The sequence below is a fragment of the Neophocaena asiaeorientalis genome, unplaced genomic scaffold, assembly GCF_003031525.2.
Source record: "Neophocaena asiaeorientalis asiaeorientalis breed wild unplaced genomic scaffold, Neophocaena_asiaeorientalis_V1.1 scaffold5, whole genome shotgun sequence".
Taxonomy (NCBI): Eukaryota; Metazoa; Chordata; class Mammalia; order Artiodactyla; family Phocoenidae; genus Neophocaena; species Neophocaena asiaeorientalis.
Window position 1 is genome coordinate 15,455,751 of NW_020174698.1, and position 27,281 is coordinate 15,483,031.

The window sequence follows — 27,281 nt, forward strand, 5'->3', positions numbered from 1 at the left end:
CCCGCCCCCGCTCCCACCCCCAGCCACAGAACACTGTTCACTCCTGAAGAGGGGCTTGCAGTTCTGCCCCAGATTCTGCCTGACGAAGTCACACAGTTCCCCTCCCTCCCGCAGCCACACCCTTGCTGACTTTCACTTTTCTGGACTCTACCCGAAATAGCCCTCCCTGTCTGTCTTCCTCTCTTCTTGAAAAATGTCTACTCTTCAAGTCTCAGTTTACATGTTTGTGACCTGTCTGCCTCTCTCTTCCCCCAATTTGTTCTTGCTTCTTCTGACTCTCCAAAGGACTTTATGCAAACTATTGACATGCATCACACTCCAGTGTCATTATTTGTTTACTCATTCATTCATTCCACAAATGTTTATTAAGCACCCAGAGTATATCAGACACTATCCTAGGTCCTAGGGATTCAGCAGAGAGCAAGTTACACTTGCTTCTTGTCTGCACAGAGCTAAAGACTAGAAAAAGGGCAACTATGCAAAAATACATAAAATTTTAAAAGGAAGGTGCCATGGCTTATTAATTAATATAAATATAAGACAATATGGCATCTGGCATATATCTGTTTTCAGTCTGGTTGCACCCATCCTGCACTGGGAGGCACTCAGCATTTGGTAAAGAGTGAACAAAGTGTTAAGAGTGAAGAAAAAGTCTCAAACTTTTCTTCAAAAAAATATAAACAGAATTTTCATCTTAAGCTTGCAACAGAATACAGCCTCTGCTAGGCCCTACTAACTCAAAGTGGTACTTCTATCTGCAAAACTGAATGCAGATTCTATTTTTAGTGGGTAATCTAGTGTTTACCTTAACTGTGAGATACCTAATTATAAGCTGTCATTAGAAAATTTTATTCACTGTACTTGCAAAAGCAAACTCACCAAAAATAGGACAATTTTCTTATCTTTTAGTATATTCAAAATATATCAATTGTCTCAGGGAAAACCCACAGGAGTCCAAGCTGTATTCCTGTATTTTAACTGCTTCTGGACTACACACCGCTGGTAAGGTCAACAGACACACCAGAGACTCTCTCGCCATTAGGGTTAGGCTTGTTTTTTTATTTTGTTTTGGGGGGATGAGGGGTTTTTGTTCATTTGAGCCATCATAGATAAAGGCTGCTCACACATCTGAGACTGGCTTCTTCTGGTCTATGAAACACACGAGGGGCACTGTCAGTGACGTAAAGGAGAAAGGACTCCTCTGTAGTTACTGCAGCCTTTTTGTAATCCTCTCTAGTAACAGGACCAAGGATTTTAGGACTCAAGCAAATCCATTAATAATTACATTGTAATTTTCTTCCTAATAAGTTCAGCTTCCTTTTCCCAGGCTACCCTTTCTTCAACCATTCTAGTGGTGACAAAAATGACTGATTAGAATTTTCACTCTCATCCACCTTATCTTCTTGTCTCTAACTTCTAGTGGAAGTGCTAATATAAATGAGCAAATAACAGAGAGGGAGAAAAACAAGGGCTCTCAGAGAGATTAATCGGTCCCTGAAAATCTGAAAGTGACTTCTGTCATTATTACAAATCGATATACAGGATTTCTTTAAACACTAGATAAAAACCATATAATATGTCAAAACCATGATTAAAAGGTAAATAAAAATATGAATTTTCACAAGATCTTGGATTTATTTTTGTTTAAAAAAAGGTATACAATAGATGGTTTTCTTCTTTCCCTCTCCTCATATAATGATGATTGCATTAGGGAGAAGTTTCAACATTTCCATTGTGTATCTGGGCTTTTAACCTCTCCCAAAGATCAGATAAAGGCTGCCAAACCAAAAAGCATTCTTGGCTCATATACGCAGCTCATTCTTTAAATAGGAGATTCAGCATGTCCGAGCAAGAGCAAAGGCTTCTCCAGGGTCTTTATCTATTGATTAAAACTGTACAGGCTATTCTGCTTTAAATGAGTCTTGAATACTCTCTAAAATAAATGTTTTATTCTATTTTGGAGTAAAAGGTGTAAAGGGAAAAATGAGACATACATATACCCCCCGACCCTGCAAAAATATGCTATATTACATTTTTTTTGCCCATGATATTTCTATAAAAAGCTAGAAGCAAGAAAAAAAAATCTATTTGGCAGCGAGATTGTAGTTTATCTCCTGAGAGGAAAATTCAAGACCAAGTGCCAATTACTACTCCATTGGACAAAGGTTACTTGGCAGCTCCCCAATACATATTAGGAATTGCCCTGAGACCTTTATTTAAACTATCGATATGCCCCACATCTCAAAGGAAGTTGGAGAAACCTTTTCTCTGTGATTCTAACGGTTATGATACCAGGATTCCTAGATTCTCAGGAGCAGGCATCACACTGTGAACAGATTTGTCTAAATTGAGAATTCCTCCAGTTTCTTTTTTGGTCATTAGCTTTGTAATTATTACAAGTGGTATATCAGCCAGGGAAACAGAAACCACTCAGTCTCAGAAAGAAGAAATTTAACACAAAGAATTAGTTACATCGGTGATAGAAGAGCTGAGACGCCAAACAGGGGATGGTGAATTCTGATGGAAATTCAGCAATTATCAACTGCAGTATGCCACTATCTGGGGCAGAAGCGGGAGAGACACAAGGTGGAGGTGATGTTACCAGAGAGCACAGGTGATCGGAGCATGAGCTAGATCAACAGTGGAGGACTCACAGCAGAAACTGAGACCACAGAGGGAAGGAATAGTCCAAGAGGAGCTAGAATCATGAAGGCGATACAGCAACTGCTAGAGACACCACTAGAAGCACAATGAATATGCGAAATACACTGGCTTCTTCCTTTCCCCTACCTTACAGTCTTTTACCAATGCTTCCATTGGTCAAGACTACCAGGAAAACAGAGCAAAGAAGTCTGGGAAATGTAGTTCCCTGAGATGCAGAGCCAAGCTGAGGAAGTTCAGGGAATAGATATGAGAGCACACAGGTAAACGTCACAAAAGTAGCTATAGCTAGACTCACCATTTGGAACCTCTGCTTAGCTTGAGAGGTCTTCATTGAAAAAACAAGCCTCAAGGCTACCAGCTGCTAGAAACTAGCAGATTGAGAACCTTGATTGCAAGGATCCATGAGTCCTCCCTGAGCTGCAGAGCAAAAATGTTGAACATATTTTTGAGTCTTCATATCTCCGTGATGAACTTGCTGGTGAGAAGCCACATTTGCCCATCCGTGAAAGATCCAAAAAGTTTAACAAATGCTTTCAGTCAAAGAATAGACTTCAGAGAAGGAAATCAATGAGTCCATGAAGTGCTTGTCCTCAGAGAATAGGGCAGATAAGCCTAAAATAAAACCTAGAGAAGGTATGGCCGTCAAAATGATCGCTTTAGATGTCAGTGATTAACCTTTGGTCACCCTGCTTTGGATCACAATTGATCTTAACTCCAAATTTTCACGTGACTGGTAGTAGCACTTTTCTAAGTCTTTATCTGCCAACCCAAATACATCAGCCTAGTTTTATACCCCACTTAGTGGAACATAAAAATGATGAAAGCTAAATGGTCTTCCGAGAGAGAGCTTAGATTTTTTTTAAAAAAAACACTGTCTCTATTAGTTTAATAATATTCATCAGCATAGAATCCTGATTTTTTTAAAAAGTTACTTAAAGACATTTTGGAGTAGTTTTCTCTGCATTGTTCACTGGGTTTAGATAGAAATGCCTACCCTTCTAAGCCCAGTTCAAATGTCACCCATGAACCTCTCCCAGTCTTCCTCCTTTTTGCTGTGTTAGCATCTTGGATAAGCCTAAATGGGTGTACTTATTACATTATATTGCAATTATTTGTTGCCAGTCTCTCTCTCTCTGCTAGTGATTTAGACCAAGACAACCTATCAAAAGCAATTTAACTTCATAAATTGGACAAATATAAGGCCGGTCTGCACTATAGTTTGGTCCAAAATTAATATCCTCAGTCACTGTTGCCAAGTTTGATCCCTTTGTTATAGAACAGTGTTGTTCTGCAACAATTTGTGGGTCCAGAATTTAAGCATTTTTGTCAGTTATTTCAAAATTGGGAGCAGAGATTTTCTCATTTTGCTAAATTATTTTTTTCAGTTAGTTGTTGCTACTCTATGTTATTTGTAAAAGTTGAAACAACCAAAATATCTAATTTGGGAGGTTGGTTGAAACAAATGTCTAGTACTAGATGACAAATTGGAACAACTTTGAAGTCCAAAATTGATTGCTAGGAAACAATATTTAAGATATATTTTCCTTTTTATAGAAAATATAATGATGCCTACTCATCTTTGACTCTAGCTCACAGTATATAATAAGCATCTAGTAAAGGGGTATGTGCTATAGACTGAATGTTTGTGTCCTCCAAATTCATACGTGGAAACCTAATTCCCAATGTGATGGTATTTGGAGGTAGAGCTTTGGGAGGTGATTAGGTCCTAAGGGTGGAGCCCTCATGAATAGGGTCAGTGTCCTTATAAGAAGAGATCCCAGACCCCAGAGAGCTTCCTCATCCCTTCCACCAAGGGAGGACACAGCAATAAGACAGTCCTCTGTGAACCAGGAAGAGGGCCTTCGTAAGACATCAAATCTGCAGCATCTTGATCTTGGACTTTCCAGCCTCCAGAACTCTCAGAAACAAATGTTTGTTGTTTATAAGCCACTCAGTCTGTGGTATTCCGTTATAGCAGCCCAAATGGACTAACAGTGTAAATGTAATTTTGTTTTTTCTCCTTCTGAGTTCAATCCATATCGATAGGTGGCACCCACTCTTTCAGGCATTCAACAAATGTATATATTGAGAGATCTTTCTTTGTCAAAGATTTTGCGTGAGTCCATTAGTTCAAGTTTGATTCTACTGATCTGAGATGCTATTTTTCAAAATGGGAAATAAACATTGTTTCTCTCAGTGTATTTCTCCAATTCCCAGCTCCCCCCATTCCCTACTCCTTCTCCCCAAATGTTAAGCAGAAGTCCATAAACCATATGCTGGAACAAAGTTATCCCTCTCATAAGTTATTTTCCGCCCCACTGTAAGAATTTCATTTAGACAACACTCCTGAGGGCTCTCCATGTCAGAGCTGTATATTACCACTACAGGCAAGGAGAGAAAAAAAAGAATTAGCAAGCTCATAAATTGTTCTTGAGTGGTTATCTGCTTCCACAATTACACAGGACAGTGTGATTGCAACAGGCATTCTTTATAACTGATCCTGTCAACGTGTGGACTGGTGTCATTTCCAGTGTATAATGCAGAAGATGTGAAATCTAATTTGGTATATTAATGAACATTAGTGGTCTATAATCAGTTTATAACAAGAAATCAGTTTAAAAAACAAGCAATTGACTTGCTTAAAATGTAATTAATACAATCACTAATTCAGGTCAGAATTAAATTGTTTTCGGCAGGACCTTTGTCGGAGTTACAGTAAGGTGCAAGCCCATCAGAGTACTACGGAGAAGTGGTTTTCTCACAGAATGAAAAGGACTCCACGTATAGTATACACCGCAAAGTACACGTCCCACAAAGATTGGTGAGTGGGTGTGCTGTGATTTTTTTAAAAAGATTTATTAGCATGAAATAAGGATAAAGAGGCAGTTTGGATTATAAGAATGTAAAGGTCATATTTTAAAGTAATTTCCATAAAAGAAAGTATTTGCTGCAACATCAACCAAAAGTTTTAGTGCTGAAGTTTTAAATGGCCGATGCAAGTAATAATAATAGCAACAATAATAGCAACATTCTCATATTCGGCTTTTTATGACATATCTTTTCATACGTTATTTCATTTATTCCTTCTAACAGAGAAAATGTCACATACATATGTGTATGTGTGTAGTGTATGTACCTGCTTCAATATAAACAGCAAATTTGGGCACATTTCTAGAGAGCACACCAAAGAACATAAACACAAGAAGCTTCTGGCATGGTGTCAGATGAGGGATTGTTGACCTGGAAGTCTATGAATGGGGCCTGTGAGTGTACAGGGTTCCTCACCGTCCGAAAAGCCTTCCGTAAGCCGAAATGGAAGAAGCAGTTACCTTAGGACACATCTTGCTAACAGATGCACAAAATAAATTGAGAGAGAGAGCCCAGATGCTCACAGGCACAGTTCAAAGCTATGGTGCCTGGATGCTGAGATGCTGAGCGTAGTTCCCGGGGAAGGAGCTTGGTGGTGACATCGTCGCTGCTCAAGGTGTGAGCTGCCTCTATGACGGCTCGCTGCAAGACACATGCTGAACACTATTTTCACTTTTTGCCTTTTTTGTAAAATCGAAAATCCTCCTTGGATTTCTTTTGGTTAGCGAAAACAAGTACTAATGTCGGTCTTTGGTAAAGTGGCATAAAGTGAACTTTCAAAAATCAGGGTATACCTCTATGTGCATTTTTCAGGAATGAAATGCTCATTAAATATATAATAATAGCAGGATCTAAAACTTTAACTAGACTCCCAAAGTGGGAGAGAGTCTGTAACCTGAAAAAATTGGAAACCACTGTTGTAGCTAGATGCTACAGTTAGCAAGTTAAAAACTGTAGCTCAGTTAACCTAAGAGTTCTCCAAATGTAGGTTCATTGCAGCATTTAGATCTAGAGAATTCTGCTGAAATTGCTCATTTTTCTGCTGTGATCCCAGTTAACATGGTGAAGAAGTTGAGCCTCTTTTTTATTCATTTGGGAGATTTTATTAGAATACAAAGGAAGAGATGCACATGTGAAAAAGATGTTGCTACTGAGTGTGGCACCCTGTGTATTTTCTGCTAAGCCAGGCAATCTGGGGCGGGAGGCAGACTGCGTCCTGGTGAGCTATACACTTTGGGAAGCCAAGCAGGTTCTCTCAAGTCACCAGGATGCTGGTTTTAAAAACTGTTTTGTTTATTTGTTAGGTCATCAAAAAGTGACAGTCTCAATCCTGAGACACACTTCTGTTACAAAGCAACTCATGAACAGAAAATGTATATCCATTGGGAGCAAAACTAAATCACCCAGAATCACCCAGAATTAACTGAAACATTGCCACACTCGTTCCAACTACTGAGATTAGCTGCAGATATCAGCTTCTCGCAATGGGAAATCATACAGAGGTGATTTATTCTCATTAAGTCCATTTTCTAAATGCTGTTCCTGAGAACATGTATCGGTTGCCTGTATGTCATCAGCCAGGACCTGATTTGTGCTTGTGTTCTGATTTTCCTCATCATAATATTCCCCCCAATACTCTGTTTTATAGTTATATGTGCAGTCGATCCCTATATAGGAATTTATGTTGAAATAGATACCACAAGCTAGGAGATGCTAAATTAATTCCATTACTCTCTTTTGTGGGGAAGAAAATGCTTGTTGTTGACCAAATACCAGCCTAACTGGCAGCTCTCTGACTGGGTTAATATGTTCCGGAATGGTGTTCCTAGTAGTTGGAGTGTTCATTAAAACATTAATTCTGGGTGTATCCTAGAAACACTAACACAGTGAGCCAGTAAGTATGAGAATAAATACGCATGTTCCCTTTCACCAAGAATCCAAACCACGTGTAACTTTCTATTACCAAGCCATCGAGATTAGGAAGAAAATTGTCCTTAATGCCAACATAAACAAGGTCAGCTAGTAACAGGAATTAAAACAAGAAAAACAAAACAGAAACCAGAACCACAAGCGTAACGAGTAAAAGGACGGGGTAAATGGAGTTCAGGGGAGAATCTGTTCTGAGGAAACAGATTATGAAATGAGCAGTGAAATGTCTGCATCCTTCAAGCCAGTGGACCCCAATTGACCCAATTCTGCCCTCACATTATAGAGTTCTTCACAGTGTCTCCATCCCCAGACCCTAATTAAAAACAAAAATGACAAAACCACTGCAGCAACATAACCCTCTGGGGCTCAGCTGCCTTTCTGCCCGGAGAGCAGCCACGCAGGTAATAACCTGGTGCCACTGCTCCACTGGCTTCTTCTCGCATCCTCTCAGGCTCTGTGCTGCCCTGGTACCTCCAGCTCATGCCTTACAAGCCCCAGCTCTTTCTATCCATCATTTCCTAGAGAGCGAATCCTTCAAGCAAGGCTGGGAGCCAATTCTGGATTTGACAGGTGTCTGACTTGGAGAGATCTCAAGCTTGTGTCTTGAGCGCTCAGCATGGGCCCAACAGCTTGTGTTGCTTTCAAGGAGGGCTCATTCAGGACCTTCCTGAGTACCACAGAGCTTGGTGCCCTGTGACCTGGAGCGTGCCACCTCATCCGAATGCCAGCACACCTGTCAACCAGGAAAAACAAGGCAAGGCCCTATGTTCACGGACGTTAACTCTGGTATCCCTGCTGTGAGGGAGCAGCCGTCTGATGGGGAAATCTAATTAACAGGCATCTCTTGAGCAGCCGCTGATGTGCTCTCCACCTGGACAGGCCGTGGGTTCTGAGATGGGAGAGCAAGACGACCGGCTTTAGAGTCTGAATCCAGCTCTGTCTCTTGCTAGATCCAGGCTAGGGTGACCTTTCATTAAATTGATTCCTCAGCTATTGATTCAGTGCCTGCCACCTGCCAGTCATGATTCCAGGTGCTTCAGAAACAGCAGTGGACAAACAGGCCACTTATATTCTAGCAGAAGACAATAAATGTCATAAATAAGGAAATTATATCAATGTTAGAAGATGAGAAGTACAGGAAAATATAGAAGTGGGACAAGGTGAGACCATCACAAGAGCCGGGGATGGTACCTGCTGTACACGTTGCAGTAGGAAGATCAGGTGGTCAGGGTGGACCACCGTGGAGAATGGGAGATTGGCAGAAAGGCATGAAGGATAGGAAGAATTAGGCAGGGAGTTATTTGGGTCATCCAAGGGAAGAGTGTGCCGGGCAGAGAGACTGGCTAGAGCAAAGGATTTAAGACACGATGGGGCATGGAGGTCAAGGAACAGCGAGGAGACGGCAGGAGTGGAGTGAGTGAGGGCATGAGTGAGAGGAGAGGATGCTGGGGGTGGGCGGGCGTGGGGACCACTGTCAGGAACAAGCCCCCTGTCTCGGCTCTCGGCTCCGCCTGGGTACCATGGATATAAGATGCCTTCTGCGAGGGGCTGTGAGAACACGATAATAGGCGTGAAAGGATCTGCGGAGCACAAAGTAGAGCCTCCATAAAGATCAGAAAAATTGGGCTTCCCTGGTGGCGCAGTGGTTGAGAGTCCGCCTGCCGATGCAGGAAAATGAGCCCAAAATCAGGGCTGGGAAATGGAAGCTGTGTCCCACCACAGAGTAACAGAGGGCAAACATTTTAAAGCAAGGTGTCTTTTTTACAACAAATTTGAGCCTTTTCACCCCCCTCCATACCCACTCCCCAGCCAGCAGTCCAAGCTCTTGGCCACCAAAGCCCCCGCTGGAGACCCAGGGTCGAGGGAGAGAGTCAGAGATGCAGGAACGTTTTTGTTTTACATCTTTATTGGAGTATAATTGCTTTACAATGGTGTGTTAGTTTCTGCTGTACAGCAAAGTGAATTAGCTATAGGTATACATATATCCCCATATCCCTTCCCTCTTGCGTCTCCCTCCCTCCCACCCTCCCTATCCCACCCCTCTAGGTGGTCACAAAGCACTGAGCTGATCTCCCTGTGCTATGTGGCTGCTTCCCACTAGCTATCTATTTTCCATTTGGTACTGTATATATGTCCATGCCACTCTCTCACTTCATCCCAACTTCCCCTTCTCCCCGCTGTGTCCTCAAGTCTGTTCTCTAGGTCAGATGCAGGAACTTTTGTTCACAAGGGGGTCCCCTTCCCCAGCCTGATCTCCCCTCCTCCATCCCACTTCCATGCCTTTGGGGTCCTATCCTGCAGTACAGTGTCATGTGGACCTCCTTGGGGTGTGCCACTGGGTACAACTAAGAGTCCCCCATTTCACTGAAGAGCAAAACATGTGTGGACCAGCAGGTTCTTGGGAAGGAGGGGGGCTGAAGAAGGGACAGCAAACAACTGGGGGGGCCTTTCCAGAAGAGAAATGCTTGGCGCCAGGGGGTCTGAAGGGCTGCTCCTCTCTGGCGCCTCTTGGGGGTGGAAGAAGCTAGTTGCCACTTCTCTGGCTGGGGTTTCACCTCCCTCTCTCATTGCCAGTAAGAGGTAGTAAAATGCTGACATGAAAAGAGAGCAATCCCCCCATTCCTACCTTGGAGGTGCAGGTGCTTGGATGGACGTCCACTACAGCCAGACTTCCAAAAGCCAGACCATTTCTTGCAGCAAATACGTCTTTCCTTCACGCAGACCTCCCTTCCCAGGGATGAGGCCAACACAGTGAAGTGCTGTGGATTCCTTGCCAGCAGGACCATAGGCTGTGGTTTCCTTTCTAGCCCTGACCTTACAGCCTGGAAGGAGGAGAGAAAATGACAAGTGACAAGAAGGGGCAGGAGCCCTCGTGGCCGCCCTAGGATCTGTCCCACTGGTGTGTGATTGAGTTCCAGGAATTGTTCACCCTAGTTGTCTGCCAGCAGCTATCTCATTCCTCTTCCTCTACCGAGAACGAGCTCTCCCTCCCTGTTCCACACAGGTCACAGCTAAAAGAGTTGGGTCTTAGGTCAGAGACACAAATATCTGAATCCCAGCAAAAGCTCGCCCTTGTCTATGTTTACTAAGATGGGGCTTCAAAAAGAAAAATTAGGCAGGGACTCTGGCCTCAATGCTTTCTTAAATGAGCTGGGGAGAACAAAACTGGCACAAGAGACCAGGGTGAGCTTTGGAAGAAAGCATACAATTAATGTGTGATAAGCAATGATCAAAAAGGAGGAGAGCCAGGAGACCTGGAAGATTCTGTGGAAGATGAAGAATCTAAGAATAAGGCCAACAGGGCAACCAGACTGAGGATGGGATGTTAAGGACGAGTACAAAACAAATTGCATAAGCGGGGTGAGGCCAGGCTAAGTAGGATGTTGAAAGCAGGGGGAAAAGGTTAAAATTCTCCATTGAGAAATTCTCCATTAAGAAACGCGGGGTCACTGAAAGTTTCATGCTTGAGGCTTATGCTGCTGAGGAAAGGGCAGCTGCACATCCCACGTGAAGCCCCCTCCAGACAGCACATCACACGCTCAGTTCCTCACCAGGAACAAATGCTGCCCTCGTGCCGGTGAGCGGGCAGCCGCAGACAACGTTCTTCTTGAGTGGATCAGATCTCTGGGGAAGCTCCTCGACCCCGAGACTCTATTTCTGGCAGCCAAAGAAGGCTGCCAGGACATGGGAAGTTCTGCATAGGAAAATAACGTCAGCTGCCTCTGGAGGAGAGGCTGGAAGCAAAATCGCTCTGAAAAGTCACAGATGGCAAGCACAGACTGCACTGCTTTGGCATCCTCCATTTTTGTTCTTTTATTCTGCATTTCCAGGTTCTAACCACAGTGGCCCGGGAAATATTTCATCACAGACAGAGCGCCGGGTTGGGTAGAGGGAGGGGGGCAGTGAGGAGGGGCTCCAGGGTCCCTTACTACTTGAAAGAATCCTCTCCTGAGTCTGTTGCCAAAGCCTCACCAACCAGCAACAGCTGGTAGCCAGGACTCTCACAGCTGACCCCTCACCCTCCGTGTCATGTCCTCTGTCACTTCTAAATCCACCCACGAAGGAAGGAGCTCTCTCTTCTTCCTTTTCCATCTGGCAAGGACTTCCCTCGGGTCAGGGCTTCTTCGTTCCCTACTGGGTCATCACAGCTTAGCTGGAGGCTGGGTTGTGGGGAGGATGGTTGCTGCTGTGAATAGAACCACTGCTTGTATGAAAAATACATCCTCTTTCTCTCTCTCGCAATGTTATCCATGGTTGAGAGCACTGACATCTTCTTTCAGAGAATAGTTAGGGCACACGTACTCCGTGCTCCACGGCAAGTGCTAGATGCTTACGTGGTTGGTCTGTGTGGTTGCTGAACCCCAATAACTCTCGGTGCCTTCACCCAGCTCCGGTCTGCCCATCTTCACCAGCGCTCTGGGAGACCACGTGCTACACAACAAGGCAAGAGCCAACTCTGCAGAGAACCTCTGAAAAAAGTCAGATGTAAAGAACCCATCTGCCCACTTAGCAGCCTCTCAGCTCTCAGCTGGTTTTGTTACCAGTCAAATCGTTGCCAAACCACAGGCCTCTGTGTCTCCTGGTACTAAAGTACAGACTGAACCATGGCTTCCTCATTATGCAACTTGGCTAAATGTCAGAGAATTAGAGGAGCTCCGGTCCGGCAGGTCAGCCCCACTGGGAGTGCGTTGGCAAGGGGGGCATCTATGAAGGCAGCAGCTGGCCTGGCCTGGCCACGGATGTGGTGAACATTTGGAGGATGCTGGGCCTGTTTGGAGGTCAATGATCTCAAGGAGACCTGCTCCAGGCTCCTACAAGTGGAGCTCCAGCCAGTGCTGAGATTGGCTCTTGGAAAAGATTGCTGGCGCTCTACCGAGCAACACATGCTGAGGCAAAGGTTAGGCTGGGAGAAGTTCCCAGCTCTAGTTATGAGATACGGTCTCGGGCTTTTCAAAGACAAACCCCAGGTCTTGGCTTCCCTGCCTCTGAATAAGATGTCTCACTCAGCCTAACTCTACGCCCACCTACCATTAAAGGTAGGGAGGTGAGATGCTCAGCCCGAGGGGCTGGATCCCACCAATACATTCCGGCTCCCACTGCATTCCTGAGTTATAGGGATTGTTCCCCTGGTATCTAGTCTTTCACAAATACGTGGTGTTGTGCTCTGTACCACGATATTCCAGAGTAGTTTCTCCCAACATCACAGAGTTGTAAAAATATATTGGCAAGGGTTGCTGGCCACGTGGTATTTTTTCTTAAACCACAGTGTTTTGGCTACAGTGAAGTGTATATCACTTGTTTAAAATTCGTGCCATTAATTAATAAATGTCAGCTTTAATCCTGCCTGTCATCTCTTTCGAGACCAAGTGTTCCTTTTGTTCTAAAACCAGAAATCCCAAGAATGAAGTATATGGCTATGGACTTGGGCAGGTTGACAGTTACCTGCAGCCTCCCTCTACCACCTTTCCTACCCTGTCCTTGCCTCTGTGCTCACCTCATACCTGGGATATGCAGCTTTCCAACACATGACTCCAGTTCCCCTGACGTTCTAAGGATTTCCTTTCTTCTGGAACGGCCAATCTCTCAGGGAACGATAACCCATAAAATGTCTAAAAGCAGAGGTGGGCACTTGGCATCCTAACCCTCTTGACCCTCTTCTGAGCCACATGACCATCTTGAGGGCCATCCTGTGCTTGAGGGCCAGCTGTGGCTTATTATGCAGTCCACTAAGCCTCTATCCCCGTGGATAGAGGAGATCATAGCTGGAGATCATAGGCCAGCAGCCGTAGGGATCTACACAGGAACCTCCCCAGTGCAGAGCTGGGGACCAGAACCAGCTCTGTGTCTTTAGCCTCATGGCAATTTCTATTCAGCCCAGTTTAAAATCTACTGTATCCACTTAGGTCTTAGCCACGAAAAGGCTACCTCTGGACAGTCAAGGTAAGCTGTCTCTCCTGCTATGGAGACTGGCATTCTTTATGTAATGTGTTGGGCTAAAGTACACCCATCTCCTCTTCTGATGAAATCTGCTGCCACACACTGTGTTTATAGAATCAGCACGTCCTTGAGTTTGTATTAGAGCCCAGAGTCGTCTTCAGAGGGTTACAAGGGGCATAAACTCAGGACGTTGGTTAGGTCCGTAGGTTTTCAGGGTGACTGAAGGCTACCATAAAAATGCACTTACCTTTATCCTTTCCACCTAAAGAGCACACTCCTGAGTGGACTCCATCAATCTCAGCTTTTTCAAAACCCTTCTTTGGGTGTCAGGGAAATGTCCAGGGCGTTCAGACAGCCCAGGTGGGGTGGGGTAGGGGCGGGGGGCATTGTAAACCTGGCTGAGGTAATGATGCAATTCAGTAGGTAGTCACAGGGCTGGAGGAGAAGGAATTACTGGGTCTCTATCTTTAATAAAGAACCATCAGCAAACTAATAGCTGGTAACAATGTTTTCCTTTACCCAAACTCACTAATGAAAGGCAAAAAGTACCAGTGTTCACTCAAATATACTGCCCTGAACAACTTGGGAGAAAAAAGATTTTTAGAAATTGATTCTAAGCACACAATCAGAAATGCGAACAGAAATTTATATTCGATTTTCACTGCACTGTTATTTATAATAGTGAAAAATCAAAACTGACCTACATTAGGATAAGAGAAATAGCTAAATAAAATGAAGGCACATCGGGCTTCCCTGGTGGCGCAGGGGTTGAGAGTCCGCCTGCCGATGTGTGCTGTTCCTATTCCTGTTACTGGGAGGGTGACTGGAGGAAACATGGAGATGCAGGGAAGCAGAGGAGAGCAGTAAGTGAAAGATAAGGGGTTAAGATCGACAGGAGTGGGGCAGAAGTTATGGGAAAGTGAGATACTAATGAGATACTAATGAAAATGCGACCTCAGTGTACCACATGCTGACGGGGCTAAGGACATTCAAGTTCCACACGTCATCTCTTAAAAGACCTACTCTTCTCTCTGATCATAAAAATCATATAACTGATTCTTAACCCTTGAACTTTCAAGAATCTCAGTCATATTTAAAGCTTAATTACAGGGACTTCCCTGGAGGTCCAGTGGTTAGGACTCTGAGCTTCCACTGCAGGGGGCATGGGTTTGACCCTGGTCAGGGAACTAAGGTCCCACATGCCATGCAGCCAAAAAAAATAAAATATATAATAAAATAAATAACTAAAGCTTCATTATGGAAACTGGGTAGCCCAGCCCAGCCCACCCCCCAAGATGTTTTTCCTAACTTAGTCTTGACTTTCTGCTATTGTATGTAATATCCTTGTTCCTGGTTCCTTGATTTTATTTTACCAATATTTTCTTGTATCATACCTGTGGTCAGCAGATAAAAATCTTGCTTGGTGGAAAGTGAGTATTTATCAACAAATACATGAAAATGTGATCTTCAGCAATAGTCCTGGGAAATAGTTATCCCCATGCCGGGTCTTGGTTTTCCAAATGCGGAAACTAAGGTGAAGATGTGTCAAGTTGTGTACTGTTGTGTTACCTTGAGTATTTGCATGTTGAAAGAGGGTGGTGCTTTAAGAAAGACGTGAATTACGGAGTGGAATTTCTAACGTGAGTAGGGGAGAGCTTTGCCTTTTTCATATACCAGTAAGCATAGTTCTGTCAAGTGATGGCATGCTCTTCTTACGGAAATATAGCTCAATGATTAAAAAAAAGATGGGAAAAGAATTATCAGGTGATGTAGAAAGTAGTGTTTGGCCTCCAAGGGGACACAGACAGGAGGACCAGGTACAGAATGAAAAGAGAAAGGGGTGAGGGAAAGCTGAGCAGCTTCAAATGAAAAATTAAATTAATTTTAAAATCTAATTTAAAGCAAAATAGAGCAGCAGATGTGGAGGGAGTTAAAACTCCTCCTTGGATTGTATATTCCCTAAACTTTCCTGTTCTTTCATTCAGCTTGAACATCATCCTACTTATACCAAATAGCAAAACTGGATTAATTAAGAAATAAAATACTCCAGACAGTTCATTTCTAGGGATTGTTTGTACACTGCATGTATGAGAGGAAGAGAATGCTTGCAACTTTAATTTCTCCGGAAAGAAAGACCACCGACACTTTCTACCTGAAACTTTCAAAGCATGTTTCCTGTGAGGACATCCTAACGATCTTTAAGGTCAAGAATCGAGTATTAGTAAAATACATATTTATTTTTGCAGTCCATTTCTTCTTTCAATACATACGTATTGTTGAATAGCTTCTGGGAGTCAGAAGCTGTGTGAGCTTCTGTGCTGTGTTTCAGAGACAATTCGAATGCCAAGATACAAAATCAAGTCACAGGTCAGATCGGTCAAGACTTCTGAGCAGTTGTCATCAGCAAGACAGGTCACACCAAGAAATGAGAGACTAAAACTGCTTCTATGGTGCTGTTACAGGACAAGTGTAAAATAAAGCAGCCACTGAGGAGCCCCGCTAGGAATCTTGTGCTTTTCATGAGGTGAACTTCCACCCCCTAGAAATGTGTGACTAGCAAGCCAGGATGCCCCATCCTCCCCCTCAGAGCTGCTGATTTGTCTCCTGCAGGCCACGGGCCTGACACCTGCCAGAATACCTCACAATTTAATCAGGGATGTTTTCTGGTTCCACCCTCACCTTGTGTAAAGTCATTCTTTATACACTGGGCTTTCTAATTAGTGAAAGCTCTGTTGAAGGCGTTTAAATGTTTTAAAAATCCGAACAACAGCTTTTGTATATTCCTTTCTGTACGTGTTTAAGCATCACAATAAAATGCATGTTCTAGTAACCAAGCAGGAGAGACCAGCTGGGAATATTTGTGTGCAAAGGAACTAGTGTTAGAAAAGGTGAGAAATCTCACTAGCCGACGGCAACGGCAATAAAACTAACATTTATTGAATGCTTACTAGGTGCCAACCACTGGGTTAGTGCATCCACGCTGTGTTAGTTTTGGGGGGCTGCCGTAACAAAGTACCACAGACTGGGTGGCTTAACAGAAATTTATCATCTCACAGCTCTGGAGGCTAGAAGTTTGAGATCACGGTCTCAGCAGGGTTGGTTCCTGCCCTGGGCTGTGAGGAAGACTCTTTTCATGCCTCTCTCCTAGCTCCTGGGGGTTTGTTGGCGATCTTTGGCATTCCTTGACTTGTAGGTGCATCACCCCCATCTCTTCCTTCATCTTCACATGCTGTTCTCCCATTGTGAGTGTCTTTCTGGGTCCAAATTTCCTCTTTTTGTAAGAATACCAGTTGTTCTGGATTAAGGCCCACCCTAATGACCTCATCTTATTTTGACCATCTGCAAAGTCCCTATTACTAAATAAGGTCACCTTTGCAGGTACTGGGGATTAGACCTTCAGCATCTTTGGGGGGAACACAATTCAACCCACAATATGTGTATTGTCTCATTCAATGTTGTAACGGCTATGATTGTCACCATTATTACAAACTGGGACTCTGAGGCTTAGAAATGGAAGAACCAAGGTTTGAATCCAGACTGTTTGACTCAAAAGGTCGTGCTCTTCATCACCACATGGGGTCTCCAGAGGAGCGTGAGGACTCTCCTGACCTTTCAGCCACTTGACTATAGGTTACGCTCTGTGATCATCCAGTCTAATCACAGGAATACTAGCTATGAATGGTTGAGCACCTTCTATGCATATTTGCCTTATCTCATTTAATCCCACCAAATAACTTTGGGAGTCAAATACTCTTTACCCCAGTTCACAGATAAGCAAATTAAAGGTCAAAGAAGGGCTTCCCTGGTGGCGCAGTGGTTGAGAGTCTGCCTGCCAATGCAGGGGACACAGGTTCGAGCCCTGGTCTGGGGAGATCCCACATGCCGTGGAGCAACTGGGCCCGTGGGCCACAGCTACTGAGCCTGCGCGTCTGGAGCCTGTGCTCCGCAACGAGAGGCCACGATAGTGAGAGGCCCGCGCACCGCGATGAAGAGTGGCCCCCGCTTGCCGCAACTAGAGAAAGCCCTCGCACAGAAACGAAGACCCAACACAGCCAAAAATAAATGGATGAATAAATAAATTTATTTTTTAAAAAAAGGTCAAAGACGCTGAGAATATTTGGCAAAGGTCGCAAAGTAGAGGTTGAGCCAGGATTCAGCCCATTCTCCTCCCCACCTAGATCCTGAAGATGTATCTCTCCCCAGTTTTTTGCTGTCTTTGACAGAGAGCTCAGAGAACGTTAGGCTCTCATTCAGTCACATTAAAAAATAAGAAGTCCAAGTAAATCTCACCAGTGCTGTTTTTAAAAGCATGCACAAAACAAATCTCAATTCCTAAGAGTTTGAATGAGCCAGAGAAGATACAGGAAAATGGCCAATGTTTGTGTGATTACTTGGGCAACCTTGCCTGTGTTTTATAAATATGTAATGACGAATCAGCCAGGGCAGCCGAGGGATTTTTCTAGATGTGGGCAGTTTTCATTTGTGCATGTTTGCCCAGCTATGTGTGTAGAAAGGGAAAAGACTTCTAACTATTTAGCATAACCATGAAACAAAACAAAAGGAGAAAGCATTTCACTCGCGCTTAGGTAAGGAATTTTAATCTTTCTTATATCTCTGTGTGTGTATTTTGGGGTTCATAGCAACTGACAGACTATTTAGAAGAGAAATGTATTGAGTGCAAAGAGAAGAGAGCCTTGGGCAGTGGGGATGTGTGCTGAAGGACAGTTGACGTTTGGCAAGTGTCAAACACCACTAGCCATTGATTAGGAGGAGTCCTTGGCAAAACAATATTAAGATTTTCTGGAGGTTGTTGACCATCCACCTGTTTTCAGTTTTCTGACATTCACAAAAACAGAGAAGCACAGATCCTGACTCCCTGGAGCTTTGCAGTTTGCCAACTCTGTGAGAGCATTGGCAGCTTTACAGTGCCATCGTGTGGCCACTTCTCAGTCCTTTCCAAAATTCAGCTAGAGCCAAGCCTGGCAGGGAGACTAACTGATAGACAACCATGTTGGGCTTGTGAGAATAGGGCTGGCTAGTCCTCTATCTGATACAGGCAGCAATAGTGTGTGTGCTGGGGGAGGGGAAAGTCAGGGCTGAGAAGATCCCTGGAGACAGAGCAGGGGTGGGACAAGAGACTCCAAGCAGCTGGACTTGGCCATGTAGACAGCCAGCAGAGGAGAGGAAATCTACCCACTCGCAGTCATGATATTTGCTGCCTCAGTCAGGATTGGAACCTGGAAGAAACTTAAGCTTCTAGAGAAGGAGGAGGAAGTAGCAGTGGTGATGGTAATGGTGGTGGTGGTTATAATGGTGGTGGTGGTAATGGTGGTGGTACTGGTGGTGGCGGTCGTAGTGGTGGTGGTGGTGGTTATAATGGTGGTGGTGGTAATTATGGTGGTAGTGGTGGTGGCGGTCGTAGTGGTGGTGGTGGTGGTAATAGTGTTGGTGGTGGTAATGGTGGTGATGGTAGTGGTGGTGGTGGTAATGGTGGTGGTGGTGGTGGTGATAATGGTGGTGGTTATGGTGGTGGTAATGTTGGTGGTGGTGGTAGTGGTGGTGATGGTGGTAGTGGTGGTGGTGGTAATGGTGATGGTGGTGGTGGTGGTAGGGTGGCCCATTTTGTGGGCATCTGGGGGAAGCAAGAGACGTGAAACAGAGCCTGCCACTGTTCCACAGGGTGTCTTAGTTCCTCTAACTAGAGTTTGGGGACCTTGCCCTATCCTGGTGAAAAACTATATTTGATTTCCTAGAAATGCAATGGCCGTGATTTGGAAAGGGCAGGGCTGCTGCAAATGCAGGGCTGGGGTGTCAGATACCTGGGCTTGAAGTCTAATTGTAAAACCCTAAGCACATTTTTAGCCTCTCTAAGTTCAGTTTCTTTATTGTACATTAGGGTGTTTGCTTCATGGAGCCGTTGTGGGGATTCAAGGAGACGATACAGAAAAGATTTAGCATAATGCCCAGCATATTATATGTCACTCTTACTGTTACTATTACTGTTATTAATATTATCCTTTTGGACTAGGGCACCAGTGTGTAGCTCCTCCTCATAGCTGGTCCTCGAAACATCCACACTTATCTGTGGACAGGAATCATGGCCATAATATACAGAAGGTGGATGTCTTTTTTTTTTTTTTTTTTTTTTTTGCAGTACGCAGGCCTCTCACTGTTGTGGCCTCTCCTGTTGCGGAGCACAGGCTCCGGACACGCAGGCTCAGTGGCCATGGCTCACGGGCCCAGCCGCTCCACAGCATGTGGGATCCTCCTGGACCGGGGCACGAACCCGTGTCCCCTGCATCAGCAGGCGGACTCTCAACCCCTGCGCCACCAGGGAAGCCCTGGATGTCTTTTTGATAAGATTTGCAGACTATTAAATATAAAAAGCCACAGGATCTAGTCCATGTAGCTGTTGGGCCTTTCATGTTAAAAATTCCAGTCAGTAAGTCAGAGAACCTAAGTATATCCATCAACTTTTGATTTGCATTTTTTATATTACCTGTCCTTTCCCAACCCCTTGGTTCTCTGTGATAATATTTTTTCTCCTGACACTCACTGTATCAGTCAGAGTCTCAGCAGGAATCAGATGGTACCCAGAGGAGGAATGGAAGAGACTCCTCCATAGAGCTCTTTACGGAGGTGTACCTGTACCTTCATGTACCTGTAACACAGTATATCTGGTCATCCAATCCCCAAATGCCAAGCCAACTCTGGGCTCTATACTTACTTCCTTACCCCTTGACCTTTCTACATAAGGTCAGATGCGCAACCCCAGTCAATCATGCCCTGTTTCTGAGTTGCCGTTTCTAACGCTCTATAAAGCTGACTGTTTCTTAAATTCCCTAGGGAAGAATGCGCCACTGTTCGTGAGGCACTGTCCTCCCCTCCCAGTCCATGGACTGCTTCCCCTTGAATATAGGACATCAAACTCGTGACTAAAATGCTTTAGCTTTGTCATTAGGAGGAAGCTGTGGCTGCAACTCTGGGAGCTCCAAAGCCAGCAGGGGCCACCCCACTCTGCTCCAACAGGAGCTGCAGGCTTAGTGGAGGAATTCAACCATGAGCCAGCAGCGAGGGAGCAGAGAGACCTACCATGAATAGACTCTCCACCTGCCTGTCGTCCCCTGCCAGTGCCTCCCAGGGGCTGAGCCCAGTTGGAAGCCGGAGGGCAAGGGGAGCACTGGACATGTCATCCTTGGAGGTCAGCAGAAGAGTGTGGGGAATGGATGGAGAAGGCCAGATGTAGAGGGACCAACACATTCACATAACATTATGATGCTTATCCATCCATGCTGTCCCTTTGCGCCCTTTAAACTCTCGAAAGAAGGGGTTGTAAATCTCAAATGAATCAGACCATAAATGTGTATGTCAATGACACAAGCACAAGTGAAGGCGCAGACAAAATAGAGGCATGTACCACCCATCTAGAGCGCCCACCGAGACAGCGCCCCCTGCAGGCCAGGGGCCACCGCACTGGAGCTTCCAGCAGCTCAGCCCTCAGCTCCCAACCAGGAAACAGCAGTGAGGCCATCTCTTAGCTGGTGGGCCACAGCTCTGCTATCAGGGAGCGTGACTTTGGAGGTGAAGGGAATAGTCTGTGGAACGGACCCCCATGCCTCCCTTCTTCACCACGAGCCAGCAAGATCAGGAAGCCGAGCAATGAAAATCGCTCTCCTGCTAACAAATGGAGGATGCGTTCCCCGAGTCTTCAGAGAGAAGAATGCAGCAAGGTAAGTCTCAGGGGCAGATGCCCAGCACCTGGGCCAGGCTGCCTGAAGCAGCAGTTTGGGGTAAGAGTGTGTGCTGGCCTGCAAGGCGAGGCCAGCACTGTCAGAGGGTGGGCTCCCTCCCCCTGGAGGAAGGCAGGTGACCCTCCTTCTTTGAAGGCTTCCATAGGGTACAAGCCCCAGGCAGGTGGAAGCAGTATCTTCTGGAGTGAGGAAACCAGCCCTTCCAATCTGGCTGTGCCTTCTCAGAGCAAAGCCAACCTAACAATCGTGTTAGCAGAACAAGCTCCCTCCATGCCCCCCTACCCCTACCCCTGACCCTCCATATCTCTCCCTCCTTTTTAAATTGTGGTAAAATACACAGAAAATGTATCATATAATCGTTACATGTCTAGTTCAGCAGTGTTGAGTGCATTTACGTTGTTGTAAAACCAGTCTCCAGAACTCTATCCATCTTGCAAAACTGAACTCTATACCCATTAAACAATTCCCTACTGCTTCCCCTCCTCAGCTGCTCTACTTTCTGTCTCTAGGGATCCGACTACTCTAGATCCCCTCATATAAGTGGGATCAGACAGTATTTGTCTTTCTGTGGCCGGCTTATTTCTGTTAGCAAAATGTCCCCCAGGTTCATCCATGTCGTAGCATGAGTCAGAATTCCCTTCCATTCTAAGGCTGAATAATATTCCACTGTATATATATTCCACATTTTGTTTATCCATTCGTCCATCGATGGACATTACGGTTGCTTTCACCTTTTAGCCATCGTGAATAATGCTGCTATAAATACGTGTGTACAAATATCTCTTCGAGACCCTGCTTTCAATAATTTTTAAGTGTATACTCAGAAATGAAATTTCTACACATCTCTTCTTTAGTCACCTCCATGTCAACTGTTTTCAGAGGTCATGGTGGGGGAAGAGCCTAGGATTTGAAGTCACAGCTCTGGGTTTTAAGTCTCCATACTGATCTCCTACCGGCTATAGAATGTTGGGTAAGTTTCTTACCATATCTGAAACCTGGGTTTTTCTTTCATACAGTTGGAAATAGATCACCCACAGTATTAGTGTTTTAGGGATGGCGTAACAAAGTACTGCAAACTAGATGCCTTAAAACCGCAGAGATGTATCCTTTCACAATTTTCGAGGCTGAAAGTCCAAAATCAAGGTATCAGCAAGTTTGGTTCCTTCTTGGCAGCTCAGAGGGAGAATCTGTTCCATGCCCATCCTCTAGCTTCTGGTGGTTGCTGGCAACACTGGCATCCTTGGCTTTCAGCTGCAACCATTGTCACATGGCTCCATCATCACATGGCTGTCTTGCCTTGTGTATCTGTCTTCACATGGCATTCTCTCCTCTATGTGTGTCTAAATGTCCCCCATTTTACAAGGACACCAGGCACTGGAATAGGGCCCATTCTAATCCAGTATGACTTCATCTTAAGTTGATTACATCTGCAAAGACCCTATTTCTAAATAAGGTCCCATTCACGGGTACTGGGATTAGGACTTCAACATTACTTTCAGGAAGACATAATTCAACCCACAGTAGCTGCCCTCCAGGATCTCTGTGAGCATTAAATGCATTTTGTAAATGCTGGAGCGTCACACTGGATGGGAGTAAAGATCACGTCTAAGCTGACATTTAGCTTGTGTGCCTTCTGACTGCAAGGACTTCCTTCTCCCTTTGCTGCTGGTCCTGGAGTGTTAAGTCCATTCTTGCTTATTGAGCGCCCCTGTGGTTCTAACTGGGACTGCATTTGCTGTGTGTTGTTAAATGTTCAATGCCATCTTCATCCCCTGGAGAAGGGAGAACGTTAAGCATGCACTTCAATAGATCAAGTCAGCTCCTTACACTTTCTATTTTTTGTTGCTTTTGGTGTCTGAAGAAGGCCCCCTCTGCTGCTCTGCATTACCCACCTTGTCCCAGAGGACAGGCAGAAATGTTGTGCCTGGACGCTGTTGGGAAGTGAAACCATCAGGGCTGCAAGGTCATTGCATCCTTCCCTGACTTATTCAATTGTCGCCACCTCCTTAAATACCGCACCCCAGAGAGGCCTGGGCTGCCTAGCTGATGTATTGTCTTCAGATGTTTGTCCACGTCCTCCATAAGGTTCTTCAAGCTGGGACACACAAAACAGATTTACTGAGAGTGGGAACAGAAATGATGCACTCTCGGTACTTTAACTATATTCCTGCTAAATGGCTTACTTACCCCTGAACGCTGTTCTCTAGAGGAATAACCATTTTCCAACATATGAAAATCAGCACTTCCAGAAGAAGTAAAATTAAGGGATGATTATTTGTGTTTAAAAAGGATTTGTTATGTGATTCCTTAAATGAGACTATAATAACCATAATAATATAAGATTTCACTTAAAATTTTTCTGAGCTCTTCTATTGAAAAACAAACAAACAAACAAAAAAGGTGTTACTGATTATCACATTGACTCTTCCAGACATACAACTCTGGGACCCTGAGATGGGCTTTCAAAGGAGTTCAGCCGATCTCCCCCATTCAACAGCTCAGCAGCCCTACAACCAGGACGCTACCTGGGACTGGTGCCTACCCTGCACCTGACTGTTGAAACTGCAGGCAGCCAGCAGAAGTGACAGACATGTTGACACAAATTTCTCAGATGCTTGGACAGAGCCACCTGGTGATTTATTTACAGAGGCAGCTTTGCTTTAATAGCAACACTAGGGCAATTTGACTAGGCAGGTCGCTAAACCCTAAGGCAAAGTCAGAGTTTAAACGTGTGGTTTTTTTATGCTCTCTGTTTGTAGTTTTAATGAGCTATGGCTTTCTAGTGAAAGAATAAAAAGGAGCAATTCCTCATAGGAGCAAATCCAAGCAGGAGATCAGAGACACAAACAGCCACATTCTCCTCTGGCCCTGACACCTATTCGAGGCCGTGTGAAATAGCCCTGGATTTCACACATCTAGACAGACGGAACATCAGGGTGGCTTATCTCCAGCTGTAAAAGCCTGCTTAATGCTACTAATAGTGTAAGTAATTTTGCTGGGAAGCCTGGGGAGGATTCTTCCATTTATTACCTAGTGAATCAATTCTAGCTTTCATAGAAAAGTCCTGGGCTGTAGCCCACAATGCACAATGAAGTACTGCATGGAAATCCTAGCAGGGTTTTGATGCCAGTGTTTTGAAAGGGAAAGAGAGGCCCTTCCTCACCTCCCTTTCACCCATTTTCCTGCTTGGAGTGTGGGAAAGGGGACGCAGAGGCAGCGTCTGTTCTTCAGCCGGTGCCCTTGAGAGCCGAGACTGCCTTGCGGGGGAACTGAGACCAGCGAGCCAGGTTGCAGGCATTGTGTCGCCAGCCACTGAAAGGTGTGGATGAGATGAGGCTGATTACAAGGACTGAAGGAAAGCGGAGAGCAGGGTTTGGAAAATGGCTGAGAAAGGAAGAAAGAAGTGCACTGTGACTCTAGGAAAGTGGATCGTGCAGATTGGGTGCCTCTGTGCATTTGTCCTTCAAAGATGAGGCCCGTCCCGCCTGAAGTTCATCTGGCCGCTTCTTCCAGTGGCTTCTCAGAGGCCGGGGAAAATGGAGAATCGTTTTCGCCAAAGAAGCAAATCTGACCTGAGGACCCATGAGCGTGGTGTATGGCAGGGAATAAAGACACGGGGCCAGAAAGTTCATTGTCCTGCCCCCTTTCTCAGCGCAGCTTTCCACTGTCAGCTCTTGTCCCTGTCACACCAGAGGCAACTCACGGGGGCGGAGTGCACTCTTTTCCTCCCGGATAACAGCCTTGACTTCTGCGACGCTCTAGTGTCCATCCTCCCTCTCAAGCCCGTTTTCATCCACGTATTTGAAGCCACACTCCGCGGCCTGGCCCTCTCACTCACAGAGGCTGGAGGCCCAAGCCAAATGTGCCCGGCCCTGCAAAGTGCAGCCGAGGACCCGCCAGGCGCTGCGGCAGCCCCAGGCCTCACTCCCACCTCACACTCTGTGTGCATCTGAAGGGGGTGGGTTTTCACTTGCTGTTACTGAGTTGGCAGTTTCTAACCTAGAATCAGAAACCCCTAGTCATTTTCTTGAAGGAAAAAAGAGGACTTGAACTTAACCTTTATTAACTTAACCCTTTATTTCCTTTTCAGAGCTGCTCCTCTAGAGCAACCATGGGAAAGATATACAAAACTGCAGCCTGGTCCCTGACGATAAAATGCCAATAAATTTAGTTTTAAAGGAGTCACTAAAAATCCCCAGTGGTGTTTTTCTTATCCCTTAATAACAGCATTGGACTTCCCTGGTGGCACGGTGGTTAAGAATCCGCCTGCCAGTGCAGGGGTCATGGGTTCGAGCCCTGGTCCGGGAAGATCCCACATGCCGTGGAGCAACTACTGAGCCCGTGTGCCACAACTACTGAGCCTGCGCTCTAGAGCCCATGAGCCACAACTACTGAGCCCGTGTGCCACAACTACTGAAGCCCGTGTGCCTAGAGCCTGTGCTCCACAAGAGAAGCCACCGCAATGAAAAGCCCACACACCACAATGAAGAGTAGACCCCACTCGCCACAACTAGAGAAAGCCCCTGCGCAGCAATGAAGACCCAACGCAGCCAAAATAAATAAATAATAAGAATTAAAATTAAAAGAAAAATAACAGCATTATGTGAAAGTGTAATTCTTTAAGGAATTGCTTAGAATCGTTTCCCCCATAAGGAAACAAGTTCCAGATCTTCTCTTATTCACCTGAATCTTTTCCTACCCCTGTGCTATAAAATGCATCAGGGGATATTCTTTAAAGTGTCATTTTTACCCTGTAGGTAGGACATCGTGCTCGACAGAGCACTCATGGTTAAAGATTTCCAGATACTGGCTGGAATATTCTGAGAACATCGAGGCGGCCCTCATAACTAGGAACCACCTGCCCAGCTCTCTTCCCCAGCAGCACCAGGCCAGACCTGTGTTTTTGACACTAGACCCTCTTATAAAGAGGGAGTTCCTCTAGGATTCTCTTAAAACCTCTCAGACATAGGAAAAAGAGACTGAACCAACTTGGTTGTCTCTGTGATTCACGTTACTGCTCTGTGACACCCTGGGGAGGTCACCAAAAAGAGAAAAGAGAAAACTTGATTCAGTGTCATGATTTGGACAGACTGAACCTGCACCGGAGAATGGGGTCAGCAGAATAATACCCACCCCTGAAAGTGTCCATGTCCTGGCCCCCAGAACCTGTAGATGCCTTACCTTACATGGTAAAAGGGACTTTGCATGTGTGATTAAGTGAAGGATCTTCAGATGGAGCGAGTTTCCTGGATTTATCCAGGTGGGCCCAATGCAATCACAAGAATCCTTATAAGTCAAAGAGAGAGGAAGGAGGGTGAGTGCCAGAGGGATGGGGTGTGAGGAAGACGTGTCTGGCTGTTGCTGGCTCTGAAGATGGACGGGCCTGAGCCAAGAATGCAGGCAGCTTCTAGAAGCGAGAAAAGACAAGGAAACAGATTCTCTCCAAGAGCCTCAAGAAGGAATGCAGCCCTGCCTCGATTTTAGCCCACTGAGACCCACCTCAGATCTCCAACCTCCAGAACTGAAGGTAACATGTCTGTGGTGTTTTAAGCCATTAAGTTTGTGGTAATTTGTTACAGCTGCCACAGGAAACTAATACAGGGAGGAAGCTGAAAACCAGTATTCTCTAGAAATCAGTGAACTAGAGATCCCAAGGTAACCATTCACATTTGGGTAATTTACATATCTCGTTTGACCCTTCAACTACCCCACTAGAATGTAAGCCATTTCACTAGCAACTAAGCTGTGTGAGGGAAAACTCTGTTTTGTTTCCTGCTATATCCTCAGCACTTAGAGAAGTGTCTGGTTCGATAAATGTTGAATGTGTTCATCACTCAGTAAACATCACTCTGGGCCAGTCAGGTAGGTTTAATATAATCCTCAGGCATAGTAATCTCGGTTAGAAATGACTAATATGGGGGCTTCCCTGGTGGCGCAGTGGTTGAGAGTCCGCCTGCCGATGCAGGGGACGCAGGTTCGTGCCCCGGTCCGGGAGGATCCCACGTGCCATGGAGCGGCTGGGCCCGTGAGCCATGGCTGCTGAGCCTGCGCGTCCGGGGCCTGTGCTCCGAAACGGGAGAGGCCACAACAGTGAGAGGCCAGCGTACCGCAAAAAAAAAAAAAAAAAAAAAA

The 27,281-nt window shown here is 45.3% G+C and overlaps 1 protein-coding gene across 6 annotated transcripts in view; it reads left to right on the forward strand.

Moving 5' to 3' along the window:
• MAN1A1 (mannosidase alpha class 1A member 1) overlaps positions 1-25,481 on the forward strand; it is a 194,144-nt gene extending 168,663 nt beyond the window's left edge. Inside the window, exons 14-18 of one of the 6 annotated variants that reach the window (XM_024758981.1) lie at positions 5,361-5,485; positions 6,837-7,034; positions 20,245-21,128; positions 22,004-24,131; positions 25,240-25,481. The gene's annotated coding sequence lies outside the window, so the exon portion shown is untranslated. Of the gene's footprint in view, positions 1-5,360; positions 5,486-6,836; positions 7,035-20,244; positions 21,129-22,003 lie in introns of all 6 variants that reach the window. The other 5 variants (XM_024758980.1, XM_024758983.1, XM_024758984.1 and 2 more) reach the window with 5 other exon arrangements.
• The last annotated feature ends 1,800 nt before the right edge of the window (positions 25,482-27,281 follow it).